This window comes from Hyperoodon ampullatus, assembly GCF_949752795.1.
Source record: "Hyperoodon ampullatus genome assembly, chromosome: 2".
Lineage (NCBI taxonomy): Eukaryota > Metazoa > Chordata > Mammalia > Artiodactyla > Ziphiidae > Hyperoodon > Hyperoodon ampullatus.
The window spans coordinates 84,341,873-84,347,872 of record NC_136915.1 but is presented as its reverse complement, the minus strand read 5'-3'; positions in this window follow the sequence as shown (position 1 = coordinate 84,347,872).

Genomic DNA, 6,000 nt, shown 5'->3' with positions numbered 1-6,000 from the left:
TACGGTTTATTATTACTTTCTAAGTTTTTTAATGCTTTGTTTTCATAAGTTTATTGTCATGAGTTGGATTTGCAAGATTAAGTCTGTGAAACCATACAAATGAACTCATTATTTACTTATTCACTCTTCATCTCTCTATTTTTTTGTGGCACATAGCATCATAGGTTCTTTTTTTATATATATATAAATTTATTTATTTATTTTTGTCTATGTTGGGTCTTCATTGCTGCACGCAGGCTTTCTCTAATTGCTGCAAGCAGGGGCTACTCCTCATTGCAGTGCGTGGGCTTCTCATTGCAGTGGCTTCTCTTGTTGCCAAGCACGGGCTCTAGGCACACGGGCTTCAGTAGTTGTGGCGCAAAGGCTCTAGAGCGCAAGCTCAGTAGTTGTGGCGCATGGGCTCTGTTGCTTTGCAGCATGTGGGATCTTCCCAGACCACGGATCGAACCCGTGTTCCCTGCATTGGCAGGCGGATTCTTAACCACTGGCCACCAGGGAAGTCCTGCATCATAGGTTCTTGATCATAAGGACAGACAATTATATCATTGCTCTCTGGTAAATGTTTTTATGAATACATTGTAGGCAACAAACAAACTAAAACAAAAATAATTTTTAAGGACTATGCTTAGCTTGTCTTGTGTAAAATGCTATAGATCTAAATAAACACAAATCTGAGAATGAAAGAGAGAGATTGAGAGACTGCTTTCATACAAGTAATCCTTGTGTTCATCATGACCAATGCTCCTAAATTAGGTAATAAGTTGAAAATCATCGAAATCAAGGTGATTTTCCCATGGAACAATAAATAATGAAGAAGTGTTCTTTTGGTCCAAAGACCTAATGCTAAATCTTTATAGAAATGACCATAAACACTAGGTCCAACTATAAATGACATAAGCCATTTATATTTTTTACAATGGACATAATTTTATAATAGAAAAAATTGAATACATGTTATTCTAAAAGTAATTTTACTTTTTTATACTTATGCAGAATAAATTATTCTAAAGTATATGTACATGTGTTAAAAAGAGCTACATACTAATAAATCCCATGAAAGACCAGGAAGGTGAGTATCTCTGCTTAGCTTAAAACAGTCCAGGACTCTCCCTGCATCCGAGAGTGGAATCTGTCATCCTTTAACAATTTTGCTAACAATGGGGGAGTTCCTGTTTCCCCCACGGAAAATATGGACATTACTAGGAAAGGGGAAGGGGGAATGGTCAGTGGAGAGGCAACCAATGACCATCCAATTCAGTAGTTCACAGGAATTGTCATGAAAATTAAATAATACTGTGTATATAAGAGAGTTTGCATAGTGCCCGGTGCACGTAAGTGCTCAAGGGATGGGCTGAGATCTAAGCAAGGTCAGTCTCATTCCTTCCAGAAAATTTAGTCTATGGACACTGGAAGAGTCTCTCTTCCTAAAGGACCATGAGGTATTGTCAGGTGAGCTTAGAGCTGCCAGTAACCATATTTCCCTAAGGGGCCATATGGAGAAAGTCTGTCTTTTGTAAGAGAGATTAAGGAATAGAAACCTCTAAGAAACCTTAGAAATGAAAAAAGAGAGCCTTGATAGTGTCCTCCAAACCCATGGATCCAGATGTGTCTGAGGCTACCTCTGCCTTTGCCCTTGGACCCAATTAAGTGAGCCAATAACTTCCTTTTTATTTTAAGCTAGTTTGAGTTTAGTTTCTATTACTTATGACTGAAAGGGCACAGGCCAATGCAATCTTCAAAATCATGAGTTCAAGAATCTTGTTTTTTCTACAACTTGTCATCTTTCCAGCTAGTTTGTTCGACTATGCCTTATTAGAGCACCCAGTGCTATATCAACTCCTCTATTTTTCCTTATGTATTAGTCCCATCCTGCCTTTACTTTCCCCCCTTTGCAACTTAGATTTATGGTTCATCATTTCAAAAACTCCCTTGCCTCCATGTGGCAAAAATTCCATCCATGGAGCCTAACTACCTGCTTTCTCCACACTTGAACATGAGCAATTAAACAACACTAGAGAAAAATCACACAAAGAGCAGACTGATTTCACCTTAAGTTCATGATCATACCTCAAATGACCCTCAGTATGGTTCAGCAATCCTGCTTCAATTCTCTGGTTGGCTTTCTCTGATGTTCCCCTATGGTAACATCAAACCTTTTATCACTCTCATCTCTTCCTCCAGCTGTCTCAGTTGATGACCTCTGCTTCATAGACAAAATGGAAACCATAAAACCATCTGCTATGATAGCCCATCCTCTATTAATTCCCTCTTCTTATAACAAAGGAATTATCTTTCCTATTTAAGTCCCATTCTGAGACTGGGATCTCATCCCCTCCCACCTTGTCAGAAATCCACACTGTTGATTTGCCCTTCTCTAGCCTGCATCTCTAACATCACGAAGCTGAGTCGCGCTGTTTGCCTCTCTAGAGGCACTTTTATCTTGTCTACCCTGCTTGTGCTGGGGGAGGCTGAAGTCTGTATGAACTGTATCAGCAGGCTTCTTTGCCCTCTACTCCCTGGAGGTGTGGCCAATGGGAAGCCCCAGCAGGAGATCTGAGAGAGGGAGGACCATGAGATAGGAGTATTTATTTCTCTGACTTTTTCTTCTCTAAGTCTTCTTGGGTTTGCTGTTTCTTCTGACCAAAGTCACTGTCCTCTCAAAACAGCCCTCTCCTTCTGGTTTCTGGGAATTACTGTGTCTGCCCACCTCGCCCCTCTTTAAATCGAAGGTAATGATTCCACTGGTTTTTTGCCCCAGGGTACTCTACAATCCCCTGTTGGATCCCTATATTGTATCTGCACCATTGTAAATGGTCCCTTCCTCAAATTAAACTAATGTGAGTATGTCATCTGTTTCCTACTGACTGACACACTCTTCCTCTCTAATGTATTCTTCAACGTATAAACATGTTCAAGTATCCTAGCCTCACAGATCCTTAATCTTTACCTGTTACCTACTTTTCCTATTCTACATTCTTGATTACACCCCAGCTCTCATCATCAATTGGAATTGTTCCATCTCTGAAGTCTTAAACTCTATTATCTGAGCACCATCTCCTAACCTTATCAATGCATATTTTTAAATTGTATCAAAAGCACAAAGCCCCTTGACTCCTCCACCCCACCTCCGATTTCTCAGTCTCACCTTGTCCTCATTTCCTTCTCCAGGCAGTTTAAAAGACAAAGGTACATCCTTTCAATCTCTCTCTTGCCTAAATGATACTAGCAATTCTATTTCTCCTCATTCTTTTACATACCCATCTGAAAAAACCCCAGTCCTGGGTCAATTCAACTAACCACTTTCTCTACCTTATACTTAACACTGGTGGAGAAGAACATGCATTTGTATATATTGGAGTCACTATTCTTTTAAGACCTCTAACCTCACCTCTGACCCTTCTAGGTGTCCCTAGTCAACATCTTCCCTTTTTCCCCAAAACAATGTAATTTCAAATCTTCTTAAACTGAAAGCAGGGGTCTATGCTTGCCATTTTACCTTTCTCACTCTTTTTCTCTCCCTAATTCACTCCAGTATCTTTCAGGTTCACACTGTCCACTGATGTTGCTTTTACCATGGTCAGCAATGAATTCCTAATTTCTCAATACAATTGAATTTTCAGTCTTCGCCTTATTTGGCCTCTTGAAGAAATTTGACACTGTTGTCAATTTCCTTCTTGAAACTCTCTCTTGTCTTGCCTTCTAGGACAATATTATTTCCTGCCCTCCTCTTTTTCTTAAATGTTAACATTTTCCTGGGGTTCCTTTTCCCGCTTCTCATCTCCCCCTTCTCATTTAATGCTCTTCTCATCTCTCCAAGTATTCTTATCCACTGTCAATGGCCACTAGCATGAACAATCTGTACACTGATGGTCCCTAAGTCTAGAGGTCAAATTTTGTTCCTAAATTCTAAATCTAATTGCTGAGAGTTTTGACTGTATATCTGACCAGTACCCAGAACTCAATGTATTACAAATTAAATGATTACTATTTCTCTCCATGTTACAGTCTGCTGCAGCCCTCCTCCTTTATTGAATGGCACCGCTTTCCATTTTCCCAACTTTCTGCAATCATCTCTGACTCCTAATGCGCCAATTCTTACCCCTTCATGTGATCACCAAGCCCTTGTTGATCCTATTTCTTTCTCAATAGTTCTGAAATCCAATCATCCTCTCTATTCCGTCTGACCTCATTCTTTCTTTTTTTTTTTTTTTTGTTTTTTGGGTGTGTTGGGTCTTCGTTGCTGCCCAGGCTTTCTCTAGTTGCAGAGAGCGGGGGCTACTCTTCGTTGTGGTGCATGGGCTTCTCATTACAGTGGCCTCTCTTGTTGCAGAGCACAGGCTCTAGGCACGTGGGCTTCAATAGTTGCGGCACTCGGGGTCAGTAGCTGTGGCTCGTGGGCTCTAGAGCGCAGGCTCAGTAGTTGTGGCATGTGGGCTTAATTGTTCTGCGGCATGTGGGATCTTCCCGGAACAGGGCTCAAACCTGTTTCCCCTGTATTGGCAGGCAGATTCTTAACCACTGAGCCACCAGGGAAGTCCCCTGACCTCATTATTTCTTGCTTAGAATGTTACAACTACCTTCTAGCCATCTCTGTAATTCTAATCTACTCATCTTCCATACCACCAAAAGAATGGTCATTCCAAAACAAAAGTCTTATTATGTTAATTCCCTTCTCAGACCCCTTCAGTGACTCTCCATTGTCTTGAGGGTAAAATCCAAACACACTATCATGATATAATAATCTCTAATAGTACAAATTCCTTTGGTTGCAAGGAACTGTTTTTTAAAAAACTTCTGGCTAAGTCAAGAAAAGAGAGGCTAGTTTATTGAAATGATATTGGAGAAGCTTGTGGAATTGGAGGAATTGAACAACCAAGTGCCAGGAAGAACCCCAACCAGGGCTGCTCTGAGGATGTCAGCAGCAGAAGTGTGAAAACCTTAACCAGGGCTACCACTTATAATTGTGCACTGCTTGTGGTGGTCTTTCTTTTTATGGAATTGTCATTAATGTGACTCATCTTAAAGATTCCCAGGCTCTGTGTCCCTCACTTCTAGTTTCAAAATTCCCAGGAATAATATTCTGATTAGCCCAGCATGGGTAAATCAGTTTATCTCTATACTCTCTAAAGGAGCACATGGCACAGGTGTGACCACTGGGGGCTCCCTTCTGTGTATAAGGCATTCACAAAGAACTGAGAATCACTGTGAGCTGAAAGAATATCTAATGGGTGTCTGCTATACTCTGCACTTCTTACCTCTCAATTTTCTTTCTCCACTATTCTTCAAATTGTACCTTACTTTTCCAGCCATGGTGTGTGTTATGGACTGAATGTTTGTGTGCTCTCTCAAAGTTCATGTGTTGAAGCCCTAACCCACAATGAGATTGTTAGAAAATAAATCACTGTTGTGTAAGCCACCTGGTATAGGCTATTTTGTTATGGCAGCCTGAGCTAAGACAGTGCGCTACTTGTCTCCTGGAACAAATCATGTTCTTTCAGACTATCTTTAGTTTGTGACCTGCCTGGCTTTTTCACTCACTGTTCACTGGGGTATGAATTAATTTCTCCTTCTCTCCACCAGTACATCCCCTTTCATTCTTCATAATGCAATACTCACTCATCTGTTAGGAATCAACTTAAGGATCACTTCCTCCAGAAAACCTTCCTTGATTCGTCCAGGCTGATTCATATTCTTTCTCTATATACCACAGCTTCCTGAGTTTAACTTTATCACAGCTGTTATTGTAATTCCCTATTATCAAATCCGTCTCTCTCACTAGCTTGTGAGAGCTTTGAGATCAGGAGCTGTATTTCTTAAATTTGAATCTGCAGAGGCAAACATAGGACCCAACTCACTGTTGATACTCAACATATATTTGCAGAATGAATGAATGAAACTCATGGCTTCCTAGTTCCACACTCTGTCTGTATTCAACAACACACTCTCTCCTGCCCTCTACTCGTTGCCTTGTGACCCAGTTGCTTGCGAATGTGTGACTCT